We start from the raw sequence: 20,350 nt of genomic DNA on the forward strand, positions 1-20,350 counted from the left end.
AATATTTTATTAGCTAATTTTTACCGAATGCAGACCTTCCATGAAGAAAAGTTGTTACTTTCTGTTTTAAATTTTTTAATATTTTTATGCATTGCTTATTTTAGGTTATCGGTTATCATTAAACAATGAACAGCGTTCTCTGAAAATACATTAACCTTTTATTTGAATCCAGACGTAATGTGTGGAAAAAAATAAAGATTGCTGTTTATTACTGTAATAATGATACAAACTGGATTTACTCAGTTATCGTTCAATTTACCAGTAATAGGGATACTTTAATGTAGTGCTTTATAGAGCAATTAGAGCCTTATGGGTAAAGGCTCTAGAGCAAATAGAGCCTAATGGGTTAAGGGAACCGGCCCTTCTGAAGAATTTTTAAAGGTGTGATTTAAAATATTTAAAACATGCACGCTCACCCAATAAATACAAGGCCTCTTTTGATGCTCCCTAACATGCACAGGAAGATCAAGCTTTTCAAATTAAGAAGAGAAAAATGCATTCTTCCAGATGAAAAAGGTTTTCTGGGGTCAATTTCACATAAAAATGCTTTTAGATGTAGAACAGTGAAAAAAACATGAAAGGTAATTTAAAACAGACTGGGCAACACAAACATAACTTGCTTCTGCTTGAGTCAGCACCACAAGCTGAGATAGCACAGAGAGAAAACCACAGCCGCCCACCAAACTCTCATCTTTTACTTTAGCACTATACCTCCTCCTTATCTCCCACCATACATGTTTAAAACAGACACACAGTTCGTGGTTAGGAAATAAATTTGGCTGAAGTTCCTTTCAGGCAACACAAGAACATTATAGATTCAAAAACACATATTGGGAAAAGATGGTATTGGGTAAAAATATTAGTTAAGTTACTACTTATTAACATATTAAACTTTTATAGTAAGCTCTTCCCATACTGTTTTTGGTACAGACGTCAAGAGCTTTGCTGTTTCTGAGCAATCTGACTTAAATTTTTTGCCTGGCAGATGATAAAAGAAATGATAAAATCTAGGGACAGGCCAAAGTCAAAGAAGCGCACCCCCAGGTGTCTATAATGTTTTATTGACACTCGGGGATGGCCTCTTTTGACTTGAACCAATAATCAACCATGGGAAAACCCTAAAATCACACAGCAGCACACTCGAAACCACTCAGAACACTTTAGAGCAACCGCATAGCAATGCTCTGGCAACCACTCCGATGCCCTAATATTGGCAGAATGTAAAACGTCAGTATTGTTTTTTTGTTAAATAATTTTTCAAATCTATTTCAGTCTATCATCTGTGAGTGAACCAGCTCCTTTGAACAAAAAGCACACTCCTCTGTTTACCACATATTTAAACGGATTTGTAGACACACAGTGGGCGTCTGGGTCAAGGGGTGGTTTTGTGTCACTGTGGCTTCAACACAAAGGTCATTGGGCTCGACACTTTTCCCAACCCAACCAACCTTCCAAACACAAAACACTGACTCAAAACTCTTTAATCCACCTCTTGTCTGCTTTCTATTTACAAATGTTCAGAAGAGTAGAGGGAAATGTCTGGCTAATGCACTGAAAGTCCCTTTTACTTGAATACAACTTTTATTTGAATGATATTCTCCATACAGACAGCCAAAAAATAATACCACCTCTAAAAGAAACAAATAAGCCTTTTGTTTGAACAAGACATTTACACAAGCATATAAAATGGCCCAAAAAAGTATATTGGTTAAGTCTCAATTAAAGTGTCATTAGATGATACAATATAAAACCATTCTCTGTAAAACAATATATTGATAAAACTGCTAACAACTTATATTTATATAATATTTTAGATATTAATTTAGATACAACGTTTATGTAATATAATACATTGACATTCAAACATTAGCGTGTCCAGCACTAACATTAAGTGTCCAGCTAACATTCAGGGACAGCTTATCTCAGCATGCAAAGTTGACAGAGGTGTGTTCATATGTGTGTTTAGACAGATGAAAAGCACACTGTCTAAAAAAGACATAAACAGTAGATCACAGCTCGTAAGCGGAAAAGTTTTCGAGATTGTGTGGTCTCAAGCATATGTGTTTGAAGGTATGTAAGAGTTTATACATCCGTGTGTGGGATCTTAGGGTAATGTGGGAGAGAGCGTTGTGTTCGTACTGGATGGAGGCGTAGCCAGAGTGGCACCAGGTACTGCGCTTTATGAGAGATGGAACACATTAGAGTATTATTGCTTCAGCATGTTTTAACCGACACATTATTTCTGTTTCACTGACTCCTATCATAACCAGTGTGCATTGAACGAGTTAGAGGTTAGGTTTCAATTTCACAGATAAAAGAAATGTACATTTATTTTCATTAAATTTGTCTGCCTATGTGTGTGTGTGTGACTGACTGAATGTGGCCCTGCCATGTTCATGGAAACTTAAGATAAACAGAAAAATACCGCTAACAAGATTGTTGGTGGTCGTGTGTACAGTTAAATGTGATCTGCATGGTTTAATTTTGTGGTGGGCAAAACCCTGAAGAGCTTCCAAAACAGAGTTTGTTTTTGACTGTAGGGCATGGCATGGAAGAAAATAGCAAAAATGTGTGTCAGGAACTTTAATTGTGGGGCCCCTAATCTGGAGTGATTCACCCCCGTGTCTGGGTGGGAGACAGTGAGTCAATCTTTTAATGTGAATGAAGTGCTCATCGCTGCAGTCTCAGCGTAGCCAGTGTTTGTTCTGAATTGGCACTCGGCTCCCTCAAACATTTTCAGGGCGGTTTAGCCAAATGTCTACCGTCACACTGGCTTGAATGAATCTTTTGTCTTCTTGGTTGTTTATGATGTCCTTGCAGTGCTGGTGTAGAGGTCAAGGTTAGATGGTTAACTTGTTAGTTAGACCTATAGACCTGTATAGAAATGTAAACCATTTTGGGGGCAAAGAGTCTCATTTTCTTTTGACAGCCATTTAAAAGGTGATGTCTGTAGTCTGAAATTTCTTTTTTCTGCATAAAGGAAAAACAAAATCTAATTTTATTAGCGTAATTTAATACAGTATCAAGTTTTATTACACATTACAACTTTATAAGTATCAGTCATTAGTGTCAACAGCCAATGGTCAGGATATCAATTTCCTACAGCTCCAGAGTAATTGGTCACATGACACTTAAGACAAACAGAGATGACCTGAGTATACCGGTTACATAAAAGATCTGCTTATATATCCCAAAGGACTACAATTTCACTATGATACACTGCAAAAGATCCTGTGAACCCCAACAGAAACGTTTCACATTTTAATAACATTAACAGTTTGACAAGCTTTCATGAAGTGTTTTTAAGTGATTTGACTTTATTTTACAAATTAAAAATCTTATAAAAACTGTCAAATTACAGGTCTTTGGACATTTCATGACAATATCTGTAAAACACAGTAAAAATCTGCAATTTTTAAAGTGTAATAACAGAGAAACTTTGTAGAGAAATCATTCCACTCAAATTCGATCACTAAGAGCTGCTTGGGAGCATTACACTGTAAAAAAAGGAAACGTGAATATGTTCATCTAACAGAGCTAATTAAGTAACTTTAACAAATACATTTTTGTTGAAGGAGCTAATATACTATTTTGTGTAAAATGAATTACTGTAAATTAGTCCACAACATGTTGCTAACAAAGAATTTTGTTGACTGGACACTCCAAAACTTGTCCAAAACATGTCAAAACATATGCTCATCTAAAGTTATTCCTTGTTTATTGAATGCTAACTTTATTTATGGTGTGGTTGTCCAAAATGCTACTGTAGTTCAGTAGTTGCCTGAGTTTTTTTATTGTTTGTGTTTCTGGTGTTAAGGTCTAAAGGGTGTTTTATGGTCATTCATAGGACCTACACCATATGCACCGTAGGCCAGGGCTAGTTAACTCGCGGCCGTGAATCAAAAACTCAGCGATAGGGTCATGTTCACTCAATCGCATTTCTGAATGAATTATCTAAGTAAATTATTTGTTCTTCTGTATTTAACATCTCAAGCTCCAACAAAAGTGACTGTTAACTTGTCGCTATCACTACTAATACTTCTCAGACAGCATCCACAACAAGCTGCTTCTTCTTCAGCTATTGTCTCGGTTACACCGTTCTTCTATTGTATTACAGACCTCCACGTACATTGCGCTCTCAGGCGTCCTGTCAGTTGGTAATACCTAGTATTTCAAAATCAAGTGCAGGTGGTAGATCCTTTTCTTATCTAGCGCCTAAACTTTGGAATATTCTTGCCGCCACGGTCCGGGAAACAGAGACACTCTGTCAGTTTAAATCTAGACTAAAGACTCATCTTTTTAATCTTGCATACACTACACCTCCATAATATTAATCCTCAGGCTGCATTAATTAGATCAACCGGAACCAGGAACACATCCAACAACAAATGATGTACTTGTTGCATCAAAGAGTGCAAAACAGTACTCTACTCTCAGCCAGTCTTGTCATTTTGTTCCAAGGTTACCGCAGGATGCAGTTCATGCCCAGACCTGATGGCAGAGCTGAGAATGGGAAGCGGTGACCTGACAAGAGCTAAGAGGATAGAGCTGGATAAAGGACGCGACAACTTTGTTTTTCCTACAACATTTCAAATGCTATTAGATTGTTAATGATAATCTTAAATCCTTATTTTTTATATTTTTATTAAGCCTTGTTGTGCAAGCACTGTTGAGCTTGTGCAGAGGCAGCAGCTTTTGCCAGAGGGGAACTGGAATCCCCTGGTTGGGCCTGGGTTCCCCTGAGGTTTTTTTTCTCGATGGGAGTTTTGGGTTCCTCACCACCGTTTGCATATTGTCTTGCACTATCTGCCTGGCCGGGGGGGCTGCTTTAGAATTCATACTTGTATTCAATGTGTCTCATGTACAGCTGCTTTGTAACAATGAAAATTGTAAAAAAGGCTATATAAATAAAGTTGAGTTGAGTTGAGTTGAGTTGAGTTGAGTTGAGTTACACAAGCAACACGCACATGGACACTGAAGCTTAGTGGTCATAGCCTGTTGATGCGGACACTGATGCATTAGCAGAGGTGTAAAAAGGACAAAAATGTTTTACTCAAGTGAAAGTACAAGTATCTGGCCAAAAACATACTTGAGTAAAAGTAAGCCCACATTAAAAAATTTCTTGAGTAAAAGTAAATGTAACTATAAAACTATAGAGATTACTGTTCAAGCATTCAATCTTTCACAATTTGAAGTGAATGAACCACATGCAATGTTTTATCCTGCTTCAGAACTGATTGTATTTAATTTTATTTATCTCTTGTAGTTTTATCAAACTACATGACATGCCTATTCTAATATGCAACATGCTACTCAAGGTAGTAAATCCTCTGGTTTAACTTTAGCAGAAGCTGATTTTCAAAATAGTTAGAGTCAAGATAGGCAAATATTTCTTTGGTGAGTGGGAGACAAAGAACACACTTCATCTTATAAGAATCCTTATTCATTCCACTACAAGAAGGCCATGGGTGCTCTTGATCCTCTGGCGGGTTTGTAACTGTATTAGCAGCTGAATCGTATTCTTCCATTTCCTTCCACTGATTATATCTCTCAAGTCCAGGTCAGGCAATGTGCTGTGCATTGTGGTAATCAAAGGATCAATGAACATGTCTGGCCAATTTCATTGAATGTTAAAACGAATCTCATTGGCTGAATGAATAACATTTAAATTAAACTGGTTATCAGAGCAATTCAGTTGGTTCATTAGTAGTAAGGGAAGATAGAGGAAGGTGAGACTTCAAAAATGAGTACTTTTTGATAATAAATAAAATTGTAAGGAGAAAAAAGACAATGTAATTAAGTAAAAGTACAAGTATTCATTTTTAATTGTACTCAAGTAAAGTAGAGATCCCCCAAAATAATACTTAAGTAGAGTAATCAAGTAAAAAGTACTTTACACATCAAAAGTAAAAATTAAAACCTTCGCGTTACCTACGACACTAGTCCTACGCACGACCTACTCAACTAAACCTTTAGTTCACGATCCTGAGCTCCTACCTCTGAAAGTCGATTTAAAATGCTTGAGCACTTTCAAGACCAGTGTTTTGGTCTGTTTTCATTAGAGTTATGTTGGAGTATGTTTGTAATGTAATGAAAATAATATAAGAAAACTTGCTGGTTGAGCTGGTTGGACTTAAATCCATAGTTGAGTTCATACGAAAATGTGCCTGTTACCCAGTTATTTTAACATGTAAAAAAAGTTGCTGCATGGCCAAAGCGGAAGTTTGCTATATGCAGCTAAAAGTGGACGCAGTGTGAAAACATGATGAATTGATTAGCAAAATATACTGATTCCTTTTACCCCTCTGTGAACTTTAGCATGGTTTACATCCCCGGCAATTACAGTAAGCCATTTCATTGATGGTTTATATAAATTATATCCATATCTCCATATTGATCTCAAAACAGCTCTAATAAGCATCAGTTTGAAAAACTTCAAAAGAGATTACAAATATTGTATATTTCTTGGCAAGATGCTGAAAGCTTTGCTCAATAGTTGTTTGACATGACAAATACTAGCTTAACATTTTTTTTTCTTTTTGACAATGTTAATCTTCATTCAGATTTCCATTCAGCAAAACAAGCTGACTGGCTTAACTGTTTCATTATGACATTTATTTTGCAGCGGGACAGATTTGGCCATGTTATGGGAGAACTAAAATGTACATGTTATTTAATTTTTACTAATAGATTACGGTTTCCGTTTTTATCCATGACAGCATATAAGGTCTGACCACAATAAAGCACCGAGCAGTATTTAGTGGTTATGACTGAGACTCTGGTTTACCTCCTCAGTTTGCTGTTGTCTGACCACTCAGCAGTGACCCGCCCCTGCGTCTCCTCACTGGCAATCTTGCCCAGAGAGAGGGGGCTCAGTGTGGTCTCAAAGCGCGCAATTTTTCTCCCACTGGCTTCTAGTTGTGCTAATGAGTCAGACTTGCGAAACCCCAAAGCGTTTCAGGGGCACGTCACCATATTGGCTCGGTCTATGTGCGCGTGGGAGACAACAAAATTATGAGTTTAGTTAGGGTGCACACATGACCAGAGGGCAATTTGAGCAACTTTGAACATAAACGGAGGAAAAAACACATTTGTGTCAAGAGCGAAAAATATTCTCTCTAAAGGGCAGTGGTACATGGAAAGGGACAGGGAGAGTCATCCGGTCGTCCAGTGTTGAGTGGTCTGGTGTCGCCCCTTTGCTCCCAAAACGCTCTGCGTCTGCGTCTGGAAAGTGGGAAACAGGGTCTGCTAAAGCCAGACAGTTGGAAAACTGATTTTGTGAGGTAACGGGAGCACCTCGCCACATCACAATTTAGACATGTCATGGGATAGACACACTTCTCTTGAAGTACTACAGAGCTGACATCACAAGCTTAGAGAACTTGAAATATAGGATGCTGACAGAGTGCGTAGAATGAATGATTACGGTAATGATAAAAATAAAAGGGTACATATTTAAAGATGTAAGAATGGGTACCCCATTTGTAGAGACACCCAGAGACACACAGTCTGGCCCCTAATGCTCCCAATGATGAGAGAGATGTGCCTGACCTCAAAGGGGGCTTCAAGCCAAAGCCATGTGAAACATTACATTTTAGGCTGTAGGCTTTGTGGTGGGGGTTTCTCTCGCTCTGATGACATCACTTTCTCTACCGCCTGCCCGCACACACACAATTGAAAATACAATAAAATTAAACGTCTGGTTCTGAGCTCAAACATGTTGTGATTCAGTGTGGCATGGTATTTTTATTTCATCGCAGATAAGCGGCCTACTTACGTGTGTGTTGTGGGGTTTCCAACTCTGGCGTTTACTACTGGATGGTTGCTTGAAAAAACAAGGGCAGAGGTCATTTTGAGTGGTATGACTTGAAATAAATCAGGACTCCGGTCCAGCTGCTCTTGTCTGCGTAACTCAGTCCCAGATGGTGGCCACCTCTCCATGCCTCGCTCACATGTGGGTAGCCTCATTATCATGAGGTGAATAATAAATTACAGTAAAACATTACCAATTTCTAGCCTGTAATGAGCTTTACAGATGTGGGTTAACTTGTGGTCTTGTTTCCCCACTGAGCAAAGAGTGCACTTGGTTACCTGGTTAATGGGCCCGTTGGGAAAATATTAGCAGACAGATCTGTTCTCTCAAATTCATTTTTTAATAATGGCATGTACATTTTAAATAAACTGCTGTTGTGCAGGTTTGACTGTAAACCTTTTATACTATACTATCTATTGTTTTAACCCTAGAACTAGTATGTATTCCATACCCCTTCACCAGGTGAGATTAAAGAATAAGTTACATGAGAACAGGCAATGATTTAAGTGTAAGAGTTTCTGCCCTTACTCTCCTCACTCGGATGAGTCTTTGATGATTAATATCAACAGTTCTTCTTAATTTGTGCATATTCAATATAGCATCTATTTAGTTGACCAAAACTTTGCCTCTGCAATTTAATCTTCCCAAAGCATATGTGACCAGCTATTAGCTCTGGAAGAATTCAACTTCTTTCTCCCTGTGTGAAAGTATAGATTTAAAAGCAATTTCCTTGATGAAGAACCCCTTTGTGCTTGACTATAATGTAGAAGCAGATCACTTTTGCGAGATTTCCCAAGAGAAAAGACCACTCAGGGGTCAGCTTGAGAGGTCAGTCCCATATGGAACTATTTCGGTAAAATTAACAAACCTAAAAATTTGTAAGACTAAAGCCACTCAATTGCCACAATAATCATAATTTTTCAGGCTCTACGGCTAGAAAACTATAAGAACCTGAAATGTTTATGGACTAAAGGACCATATAACATCTAATTAGCTTCATTGTTGATATCTTTTTTATGAATTAGCTTCATTGATGATAGATTTTCTTTTGCGAGAGCCGTTGATCTCAACATAAAACAATATCTGAACTCAAAATATTTTTTATCCAAATTCTACTGAAGACTTATCCAAGGTTTAGCTATGTACAATCTTGCCTGATTTGATTTTAAAGGAAACTCCATCTAAAGAAACTTTCTAAAAAAAAAAAAAACGTTTCGCACTGTAGTCATAGCTTTATAGGAATATAGTACAGCTATCGAATAAAGTATCATAGATCAATTCAGGCAACCCAAGTCAAATAATTAATCTCCTCTTGATCAAGCCTTGGGTGGTACACCAAAATAACTTTTCCATGAATCTCACAGCTTTGCCACCTGACCACATTGAATTCATGATCATGGGAACCATTTGAAGTTCCCTCAGTGCATCACTGGCTCAAAAAACAAAACAAAATATTGCAATGGTACAGTTAAGGCTTTCACCAGCACAAGCTACTGGCCAATCTACCAGACATACCACGACCCACTGGTTTGACAGTGTATTTTACAGTATGTGTTGTTTTCCATATTGATCTCTGTTGTTACTCCTACATGTTGGTTATTTCAATCGCTCTGAAGTTTTCCCTTCAACAGTTTGAAAGTTGTGTAGACTTTGTCATGTTTATAGGCACATATGCTTGATCACACCCTTCCTATATTACATTAGTAAAGATGTCGGTAATCATCTCTCAACACATGAAATCCATTAAACGGCTTTTAACTTTTATAAAAAAAGAGGTAAAATGGCTTAAACAACTGCTCCCTCTTAAGAATGTATTACATAACAGTTCAAATTTTTATGACACTTCTATAAATAAAGAAAAAAGAAAACGCTCTGGTAAAACCATCAGTGGTCTCATAAACAACACGCCCCTGAACGCCCCTGTGAATCTGGCTCTGAGCGCCACAGCCCAGAGAACCTGGCAAAGACTGGCTATCAAAAATCCATGACAAATACAAGAGCAGTCTGCCTGTAATGCAATGCCGTGTGTCAACCACTGGATGGATACTGACTGCTGGAATGCATTCTAGAAAGTCTACAACCGTTGGCCAGATATCTCAAACTGTTAGACGGCATTATATGATTGGCTAAGAAATGTTATACTGGGAGCAGATGTAATTTTCACTCATTCTTTGTTGTTGCATCTTTGACTCTAAATAGATGTTTATGAGAAAATCATTAGGTTTAAAGAAAGTCAAGGTAAACTTAATTAAAGAGCGCATTCCTGTCATTATGTAAATTGAGGCTATAAAATGCACACCCACAAGATTTCACCTTTCATTGGCAGCCAGCTCAAAATAATATTTGTGCCAAGGTGGGATGGGTGGGACCTGGCTGTGTGTTTATGTTTTAAATACACGATGGAAAGGGAAAACAGGGCATTTAAACTACAGATAAACAAAAAAGAAGTGCAAAAGAAAACAAGAGTATAGTTAATGGATGGCCATTAAGCTGAATGCCTACACCACATCAAAGCATCACTGAATTTGGTTGGGCGGCATGCGATCGCTCCGGCTTTGTAGTACACCACAGACCTTAAATGGGGAAGGCCATCTATAGCATCTGTGAACACAGTGCAGGCACTGTCTTATGATAGCATAGACTGTGGAATAATATGTGTTTTGGAAGAGTGCCCACTGTTTAAGATGGAACCTCCTGCAGGCACTTATGTAAACTTCTGGTGACTTTCACCATTGTCATGCCAATGAGCTTTAAAGATTCTACTTGAATTACTGACACTAAAATGGACAAGAAGATAGATTGTCTTCTCCTGTCGTGTTTGAAGGCCATATTGAGTAGGCTATACCACATCACCGATGTTGATATTTTGATGGCGAGCAAATGAAAATGGATTTAAGTCTGTATCTTTACAACGCCTGAGGTATTAAAGTAAAGACATGAAATTAGAGCTAATATCTTTTAAATACTTTTGGCAAAAAATGTGAGGGCAGTCTCTGTAGATTCCTCAAGGCATATCAAGTGGGACCGATACCACTTAAAGGCCAAATGACAGTGAAATGTTACATTTTTAACAGATTTTAAAGTTCTTGTCACATGGCAAATTTGATAAATTACCATAAGTGGCAATACTTTCTTAACACCATTTTGCCATTTAGAATTTTCATAAAAGCACACTCTCTAACCACCTCATAGGCTGTGTTTCAGATTCACACAAAGTTTGTATGATCTAAAGACACTAACAAAAAGAAACTCACTCAAAAAAAATGTAGCCTATGTGACACATTTTAACACACAATTTGGCACGTGGTCACCACATTCCAACCACATTAGTCACTGACCACGACAGTGCCATCTATAGATGGTTTGATAGGACAAATGCGCCCGGCCCAATCTTAACTTCCAGTCTGTGTTAGTTTTTCAGTCTTATATTTCATTTATAGACGGTCTCAAAGCAACAACATAAACAAACGTTACTGCGCATGCACGTGTTCGTTGACTGCCCTTAACTTCAGGTATACATTCATGTCTGTAGATTGTTTCTGATAACAAGCAAAATCAACCAAGAAGAATTGTTACTTTGCTAAACTTGCCTCTCCGATATCTTAAATTCAGACTGCAATACCAAGCTCAACCGCATAATGTCCAATACAGTTTCTTCAAATGTGACAAAGATACACAATGCATTCAGCAAATAGTTTATTTAATAAAATGAACATACAACAAAATTCGACAAATTGTTTATTGAAAATAAATAATAATATATATTAATATTAACTTAAATTAAATATAAATAGTTATATAATTAGACCTAGCTGTCATGGTTATGTTTTATTCTAGTTTAGGCCCTGTCCACACGAACACAGGTAATTTAAAAAACACAGCTTTTTCTATAGGTTTTGGCTGTTTGTCCACACAGAACGCAGTACGCGATCAATTAAACCAAACTTTTTTTTAAACCCTTGCCAGGGTGAAGTTTTTTGGAAACTTTGGTTTCAGTGTTGACGTGTAGACGGTGAAACCGTAGATTTGGCTTATGACGTTTAATTAATGTTCAATAAATTACGATACAATAAATTATTACAATAAAATAATCTTGTCTACTTGTCTACTGTAAATTAAGTTTGGGCCGCATAACGTTTGTTTATGTTGTTGCCGTTGAAACCATTTATTGATCAAAATATTTAATGTAATTTAAAAAAACAAGTTATACAAATTTTACTACAATCACATTGATAATGCAATTGCCTCTCTCATTTGACTTTTCACCTGTATTCCATAGTTCCCCCTTACATTACCCCAGACTTTGACGTCAGTGAGCTCAGGAAAGACAAGAGACACTGCATCCCTCTGAAACTTCATCCGCTGAAGTCACTGTTGGAGATTGTTAAGAAAAATGAATGGTTTATACACTATTTAATATAACTTTAATATTTATTTGTTTTATTTTTGCACTGTTGATTATTTTTTTAGGGAGAGACGCCTCCCTTGCGTCCATAGAGAAAACACTTCTCTTGAGGTTGAGAGGGAATACATCAAAAGTAATGTGCTCAGTGATTTGATCATGCTTTGAAATGTTAATAGTGTGAACATGATCTGTCTTTAAAATAAGCAGCGTGTATTGTGATTGGACAGAGAAGTGTTTGTCCTTGTGGAAGACTTTAATTTCTGCAGCAAGAGGTTTACTCTGGCAGGGATGACCCCATGCAGCCCAAATAACGCGGTTGTAAAAAAAGGTTGAGTGAGTTTCTGTCACCCCAAGTGCTCCAGCTGCCTGGCCCCCAAACACAGACTGAAAACATGAGCGCCCTCATGGGGCCCTAAGTCAATACTGCCTCCTTCCGTTGGTGGACACTTGCAGCTGCTTTTCTAATCACAGGAAAACCAATCAACAGTGCACTGGGTGAACGCATACACATAGGCTGTTTCTCAATATGCGTTCTTGAGTGATCTTGTGTCCTCGTGTTCTCACTCTACGTCATCAACAACCATCAAAGTCCGATTCCAATACCCAAGTACTCAATACACAAGAACAAAGAATGCATGAAAGTACCCGGATGTGTTCTCGACATTATTGCTTACTTACAGAACCTGCTTGAAGTCCCAGAAGTCACTTTGGTGCATCCATCCAAGTTCGTTCTTCCACGGCCGCCTCGCAAGACCGATTTCCATGAGAACACAAGTCCGTTCTTTGCATTCTTGGAATTGGGAAACGGCCATAGTCTTTCTGATCTCTAAGAAAACGTAAACCTTTCTATTTACCAGTGTTAGGGATTAATCAGCTAAAATAGCAACACTAGTTACTAATTTTTTTAGTAGAAGCCTTAGATTTAAAGGTTAACACAAAATAAAAAATTCAATTCTACATAATCTTTATGAAACATTGCATTGTTTATTATACATTTTATTCATGTGCCTTTATAATCTTTAATCAAAATCTGAAAATGTACTTTGGCTTTGTTCAATTTACAGCGGAACACAAAAGCCATGGCCATTATTTTTCTCATTCGATATTTTGTGTTACTTAGAAAAACGCATTTTTGAGTCAAACGGAATTTAAAATAATAAAAAATAAGGTGAGGCTTGTTTTGTTCACTGAAAATGAATTGCATTTAGGAAATAAGGCTTTTTATTCAGAAATGGAACTTACAGCAGACTGACAGTTGGCGGGGCAGAGTTAAAGGTACAGTTTGTTACAATTTTGCAGTAAGATATCCCAAAACCACTTGGCCAGTGTTATATATTTTGTTCAGCTGAGTACATACAATATCTGAAATGTTTCCAACTACTTGTAAATCGTGAGAAGATCGGCATTCTACAGAGTGACATGGGACTGTGCAGTCGCCCGACAATGGCGTCATATCCGCGCTACCACCATTACTGACCTAGAAACAACAGTGAAAGTAGACAAAAGCTGAAATAGTGTCTAGCAAGCCACTAGCTTGTTTCGAGCAGTCACTTATTTATGGACCACAATTATACGCAACATTTATAAAACTTTATCACTTTACCTCATCCGCTAACATGATTTCTCGTTCCCGTCTGATTGATGGACATCAACGGTGGAGATGAAGACAACAGATCCCAGCATTCCACGCTCCTTCAAAGCGTCATCAAGCTATGCCATTGTTATTGTTTTGATCCTGCGCCCTGTAGCAGCGTTTTTTACAAACTGTAGTTTTAATGCATATTCTGCCAAAACGTCAAACAGACATCATCAGAGAATGATCACCAGTCCAGAGAGGAAGTACATTTTTTAGACTTGTTTAACTATTTCAGATTTATTTTAAAGATAAAGACCTTTTTGTTCATCAAAAAAGTAGTAAAAAACGTTAATAAAGTAATAATGAAAAAAAATATTTCATAGGGACTTTAAATACTGCTGTTTGTAAATAAAGATAATAAACCAATTACATCCTTAAAAATATATTCTAATTTTATAGCTTTAATGTATTAAGCGATGCTTAGTAACTTTAAGCCATCTATTTTTAAGTTTTTTCTTTACTTTTTAGTTGAGCTGCTTTGAATTTTTATAATGTGTGGCTTAAGATAAGCAAACGTTTGATCATTATACCGATCACAACAATTTATTGGCAACGAGGACAAATAATCTGACTGTTTTATGAGTTTGATGAGTCATCTGCTTATTCCCTAGACTCCGATGATGATGACATGCACATTCATGTTCATACTTTCATTATTTAAACCTTTTCAAAAACACTGACAAAGTGAGTGATTCACCAAACAGTAATGATATCATCGAGTCTGAAATGGCCAGTATGACTAATCTTCGTAGACATCAGTGCCATTGCGTGTGACATCATTATTGTAAGGGCAGTATGATGTGTTGCAAGGTACTCACATCTTAATTCCAAAATTTTATACCATGTGTTGGCTGTCTCAAAGAGGGATGAGTGTTCACTTGGCAAGTGGGAATGTTTTCCAGATTAAACTCACATAAACACAGAGAAAAAGGAAGAGCTAGAGAAGAAAAAAAGATAGACAGACACACACAAAGACAGACAGACAGAACATGAGTAATTTAGTCGTGACATTACCACATATGAAATATATGTGCAGTGACTGGTGAAAAGAATGGCCTCAAGGTAGATGTGAGTAAATTTAAGTGTGACATCATCATGTAAAGAACGCCGGCTGCTGTATCGCTGAAACGTTCCTGAGCTCTTTGGTCACCCAGAATCTTTAGTCATTGCAGGAAACAGATCACACCACTAGATAGATTTTTAGTGGTAAAAAAGTCTGTTGAATCTAAGCAAATCTCTTTATTAAGTGGTATATTCTTTTACAGTGGGTTTTACTTTACAGGCTAAGTTAATACATTTACATCTTTGGCTGTCCTAATTATTTTAGGATACAAAACACAATACAAAAGCATATATTTTGAGAACTGTTTCAGTGGTTTAGGATACATACAATGGAAGTAAGTGGGGACCCAGAGTTGTTGGGTTACTAACTTCAAAATATCTTCTTTTTGTGTTCTGCAGAAATGAGAAAGTCATGCAGGTTTAGAATTACGTGATAGTGAACAAATAAAGAAAGATTTAGCATTTTTGGGTGAACTGTCCCTTTAATAAATAACAGCTTAACTTTACTTTTTAAGTTTATTCAGATGTGGTATTATGCCTTTTATTCTATACTCATGGTATTGTGCTGTGCTTTTGGTTAAAGGAATCATTCAGCAAAAAAATTAAATCATGTTGTCAACCCAAATTTTCTTGTGACTACCTTTAGTTGAACACAAACAAATTAACCAAGAATTAAATGGGATCATGGAAGTAAATTATTAATATTTTGAGTTTATTTTAGAGATAAAATTGCAGATTTGATCCTGATATTTTAATATGGTGGAATGTTGTCTCTGGGATGATAAGATGAAGAGAATTGAGATAATGCTCGTTTTTGGGTAAAAGGGTTTATGGGTACCTTTAACTTTTTTATTTTCCACTTGTTTCCACTGATACTCTCCACCACACACAGTCAAACAACAATGTTAACATGATAAAAACATAACAGACCATTCTAATTTTGAATGCCTTTTTAATGTTGTGCTAACAGTTATGGAGCTTTTAATATGAAACAGGAAAGGGTAAATTGAGTGACATAAGTTATGACGAGCTAAGCTAAAGCTGCAGCAGGACTGCTACAGCGGGAAAGGGGATGTGTGGTGATGCTGGGGACATTGCAATGGAGATTAGCCAGCACGGAGGCTCACTTATGGTGGTGCACAGCTGCCTATGCGAAACTGTAGCTGACAATCCAAAGCATGGATGTCTTTGAGCTCAAGGGTGGCCTTCTTGTGCCAGCTACAACTATATCACACAGCCTCGAATATGGGAAGTCCTATATTCCCAAGTACATTGTACACTGTGTTCACTCACTAGCGTGAAAATGGAAAAGCCATTATAGGAGAGCAAAGTCAGCATTGGGGGTTTGGAGTGCATGGGATCATGGGAAGAGTAATTTGGGGTCTGGCAACAGAATGTCAGGTTATTGAATAATTACAGTAAGAGTGTGGCAGTAGAGAGGTTTTCTTGCACCCATTTGATGTTTGCGTACATCTCAATGTTCTGCCATTTTCAATAAGAACTTCAAAGCATGTATTAACATGTAAGGAGTATATCATAAGAGTTCATTGATCGATAAAGAATAGGTTAAAATGGTGTTATATATAAAACATGTCAGACAGATTCACAAATGCCTAAAGAGAAACATTTTGAACATTGTAAAAATATTAATTTTGTTCTCTTTTGGCAGTGGAGAAACAAATCTTGGCTGATATTTTTAGACACTATGGAATATTTACACACAAGCCATTATTAAATCTACAACATGTTAAATGCTTGTAAAATAGCACTGCGTTTGAATCACTTAAATACTTCAGTGGAAAGGCACACAAATTATATTGATACATTTTGATTATTGCAAAGAACTTCAACAAATATCTGTGAAAAAAGCTTTAAAACTCAAGAAATCTTCTTGAAAAGCCTGACTTTATGTGACAGACAGACAATGAGATATAATGTTAGAAGGTTATAATGTTAAAGATTTAGTTCTTGGGTGAATGAATTCAAATGTGAGACTACAATACTTTATTAAATAAAGAAATATTTAACAAAGAAGATTTAAGTAAATGTTTGTCTCCTCATTTGGTTCCCCATTTGCATGTTTAGACAAAATATACATAGACTTCAGATGATTAAACTAGAAAAAAAATTACAGATAATGGTGGGCTGGTTCTTCGTTTTACTGTTTACATACCATAAATCCTTATTCCTTTTGACCAAATTACACATCATTAAATAAATCCAAAGACTTTTCTTATACTTCTGAGTCCTGGGTGAAAATCTACATACAGTACATGGTCATTTTAACACACAATGGTTGACTGGCCACCAAAAACACAGTGACCAAATAAACATGTTCAGGCTAACAGTAGATTTAACTAAAGAGGTAGAATAGATCGCATAATGGGCATCTTCATTCAGAAAAATTGTGATCATACTGTACATACGACACTGAATAAAAGAAGCTTTATTATTCATGGCTTGACAGATTAAAATATAATTTGGGTTTCAAAACTCAGCTCAAGGTCACGGACAACAAACTGTGTAAGTGTAATTCTGATAAATATGAGCTAGAGATCACTCTTGGATACTGTATTGGTACTACAATTTAAATTCAGGTCACGTGACCCTCGGTGGTGTTGTGACCCTTGGTGGGGGCACGTGCAGAGGCGCGATCTGGGGTCCATCAACAGTTCTGTTCCCAAAACAGGCTTCTCCTGCCCATAGCCTCTGGAGCGGCACCACATGGAAAGTAAGTGCACAGTGGAAACTAACTGCCAAAACTCAGAGCTCCGCACCTCTTCCAGATTAGCATTCCTTCCATCTGACACATGTGCTGTGAAGCAGATTATCATCTAAGTGGACAAAGCACAATTTAGAGGAAGGTGGATACCTCAAAGACAGGGTGAGGAGGTATAACAACATCATTCACAGACGATAATTGCACCATGGGAAAATGAGGCAGTTATGTGATTTGGGAAACAGTGACCTGGAGTTTGTGGAATGTAAATATTACACGTCATCTAGCTGACACCAAAGTTGGGAATCGAGAACTGTTTCTTCTTCAGAACCTTTTTAATCTTTTAAAATTTAAATATGCTGGCACCTGTTGAATTTTAGGACATTTGGTTCTGAAATGTGCATTCTTTTGTCAGTGTGAACAGAACACTATTAAAAGAGATGAACATTCTTTCCCAGTGTCAAAGGTGACAAATGGGGCCATGGTTATGTGTATATAAGTTGAACTTTTTTATCTTTTCTTTCCAAATTTCATATAATTATATTGCTTCATATCATTATTAAAATGCCAATGGAGTTGGATCTGTATTCTTTTCTTTTTTTTTCTTAAATGACACAAAATAAAAAAAATTGAAAAATGAACAGAGTTTTGACTGCTATAAAAATTATTTAATGAGTATTTGTCGAACTAAAGATCATTGGAATAAAGATCAGATGCACGTTATTGTTGTCAACAGTGAGTCTGACCAATCACGAAGAGTCATCAGAGCTCTCTGCTGTGCGTTTGGAAGATGATACTTTACAACCATGTAACACTGAAAAGATTTTTAAGTTAGACAAAAATGTATAGCAAGGACTGCTTCAAGTCAGCCGCCGATCAGTCTGTGTACTGCGTATGAAGTTCAACACACACCCCATATCTTCCTGGTCACATGGTTTGGGGTCTGACCAAGTATAGAGCGTATGCACATGACGTCTCCCCACACAAAAGTCTAGTCAGTCATGCCCACTGAGTGGCAGAAAGCATAAATGCAGCAGTGTGTACACCATTTAGAACGGGAAGCTCTTTTTTTCTGAAAAAAAATAAAGAAAAAGAAACATTATTCCTTGTGATTATATTGTACTTCTTTAGCAACATTCAAGTACATAATTTTAGGCATTTCTTTTAGTATGGGTAAATGAGCATATGCATAACAATGAAAACATATGAAATTAAAATGAAATTTAAGTTATATATGGTAACCCATACTTGAAATGTGGTCTCATCCAGTAAATAGTGGACACATAGGCACTGTAGTTTGTAGTGGCCAGCTATCAATGTAGCACATAAACTACTAGGCCACATCTGCCCAACCTTTAGGCCCCGACTACCTAACAAAGTATTTTATTTTGGACCTGGGTATAGTGATAAACCGTTAAATAAAATAACAGATGAGAAAGTGAATCAGTACTGGGTTCATAAGGCTTCATGTTCGTTGCAGACGGTTTAGTTCAGTTAAGTGAAAGTATGGATTTTTACCTTGATACACCCAGAGGTCGCGTTAACCGAAAATTAAATGTAAAAATGTAAATGTTAACCGAAAATTCTCCATCATAGACAGATTTTTAATACCAATAATGGAAACTTTATTCATTCGGAAAAACCCACGCGGGATCAGCTGAGACTCGCGGTGCAGAGCCGAGCCATCAGCCAGGGTGAGTACAATAAAGACGACTATGACGGCCCATCACAGTCTAATTAGTTTCGGCATAGTTTCAAAACGAACTGAAAATATTTTTGCATTTTTTTATAATAACACAGCGATCTCTGACGTTGTTTGTGGTGTTGTTTCTGGATCTGATTCTGCAAAGTGTACATCTGTCATTCATCTGCATCTTGTCGCAGGCTCTCATACACACACTGGAGCGTACAAACCAGTGCTGCAGTGTTTACGCACTTTTTTGGATAAACCTTAACTTTCAGTGAGTGGAATAAAGTGTCTCTGCGTCTTCTCCTTTCATGACCTAACAGCAGCTTAAACCCAGCTAACACAGTACGCGTTGTGACGACGTACTTGGACCAGATCACATTCGTTGCCACGACATGCCATAATATCGTTCCAGCGACGGAACTTTGTGATTCACATTTTCGTACTGACGAAGTAACATTGGACGTTGTTGGGACATGGTGATTACCTACTCAAGACATGACTGGAACGTACCATGGATAAATTGAATCCAATATTCATCGCAGCGACGTACTAAATAACGTTTCACAAGTTTGACTATGCATATAATAACATAGGAGCGATGGTAGAAAGGTATACGTATTTGGCTTGCTGTCCAGGGAGCGTCGGTTCCGCCAAACCCGGAGCACTCTCTCCCCCCTGATCGAGGCGAGCGCACCGAGCTCGGAACCACCCCGAACCCAGAGGGCACCCCGGTGCATTAAACGTGGGAGAGCAGGCGGTGAAGGATGCGGAGGTGGAAGCCTATTCAAGTGTGGCGTGGGAAGGAGAGTTAAGTCTCTCAGGGCACATGTGGTGCTGCAGTAATGGGGAGTAGGTGGAGATTCTTGCTGCAGTGGAGTTTTTCTGAGGCAGCGGAGGGCAGAGATGCAGGATCTTGCTGGAGAAGGCTAGGCTGCAGTAAAGGAAGTGCGGGTTCCTGCTGGAACTGTTCTTGATGAGACTGCGGTAAATGGAGATCGGGTTTCTGCTGAGCATTTGCTCCTGGG

This window comes from Triplophysa dalaica, chromosome 12, assembly GCF_015846415.1.
Source record: "Triplophysa dalaica isolate WHDGS20190420 chromosome 12, ASM1584641v1, whole genome shotgun sequence".
Lineage (NCBI taxonomy): Eukaryota > Metazoa > Chordata > Actinopteri > Cypriniformes > Nemacheilidae > Triplophysa > Triplophysa dalaica.